Here is a 1,651-nt window from a genome sequence, read left to right on the forward strand (position 1 = left end):
TCTGCGCTCTGTCTGGGCACAGAGGGGATGCATGACAACTACCCTGAGCAGTCACTTACTTTAGAAGCTTGATGTGATATCATGGCGGAAATCTGCTGCTGCTCTGCCACAGAAGGAATATTTTGTATGTGCTTCCTCTGTGTCGCTAATGCTGATCTATTATACAAATACTAATATTGCCAGTGGACCAGCTATGAATGCACAACCTAATGAAATCACACCAGACCTCTCCCATATGTTATAATACATGCATTTTTAATGACTACTTTATTTTATATGCACAACTTTTAACAAATGTAAGATAAAACTGGTAATTAAATATAGCTTTTTCTTAACTAATGCTACTAGTTCAACTTTCAGACGATAGTAAATAACTTCAAAAGCTCCCAGGTTAGAAAAATTATCTGGGATTATCCTCCCAAAAACAAAAGAGTTATCCCTAAGAAATTATATCGGGTTACTAAGATATTTTTGTTTAAGATTTTGCTCCTTTTCATTTGTTTGGCATTGCTTTTCCATTTTGACGTGCTCAAAGCTGTACTTTTGAAGCACTCAGCTACAGCGTGTTCGTACACCATTGCTTCCCATGTGGGCAAGCAGAAGGCATTTACCTCGGGCCACCAGCATCCCAAATCAGCCTTCACAATTTTTCTTCTTATGTCAGAGGGCAACAGGAGGGCAATGAATGATAGGGAATAGTCAGAGCTGTGTAAGAGATCTGTTTCAGTCTTTGCCCTCTGAAATAGGGTTAAACCAGAGTGATGGACAGTAGGATAGTGGGACATCCATAACATAAGGGTTATGATTCTTGCATTTATCTTGGATGAAGTAATTTGGTTCTTTGTCTGATCCTGGGACAATGTAACTAGGTTCTGCCCTTTGCTTATTACAGAGAGTGAAACCAGAATTTATGCCTAACTTTAAAGCTCTTTAAGGTAAGGAATAAATCATGTACTCTCTTCCAGAGTATTATGCCAGTTTACAGTGTTACATCAACTACTGTATTCACAGTAAAAGTACTTGTCCAATAGTTTATTAAGATGACTGATTTAGCATTTTTTGTTTTCAGGTTCTTTTAGCATCTCTATTCAGCTGGTAAATGTTATCCTTTCAGATAGTCCAACTGAGGGAAAAGTGCGCTGGTTTATAGTAAGTGTATTGAGAAACTACAGAGAAAAACCTTGTCAATCTCTTTATTCATAGGTTAAAATGTAATGCCATACAGTTCTTAACAATTACTGACTGAAAAAAATTATCTGCATAAAACAGAAGCAAAACTGAAGGAGACTAATTAAAAAAGCCATCTTGCTTCAACTTTTGAAACGATTACATACAGAATAATATACATATTTACATTACAAGTATATTATATAAATATAATATATATGTAATCTTGTAACCACAATAAATATCAAGAAGGTCTTTTTTAGGCACACAGCATAGAAAAAAATGCAGAATCTGCACAATCCTTAAGATTCTTGGAGTGACTCACTCTTACATTGTTTTCACACTGAAAAAGCAAATATTTTACACAAAATATACAGCCTGTTTATGCAGTCCCCAGTGAACAGGGAATCTTTCCTCACCTTCCTGTAAGTCTACTCCTTGATTTTCTAATACTATTGCTCTATACAGCTATTACATAAGAAAA

The sequence above is a fragment of the Phaethon aethereus genome (genome assembly GCF_964289735.1).
Source record: "Phaethon aethereus genome assembly, chromosome: 1".
In the NCBI taxonomy this organism is placed as follows: Eukaryota; Metazoa; Chordata; class Aves; order Phaethontiformes; family Phaethontidae; genus Phaethon; species Phaethon aethereus.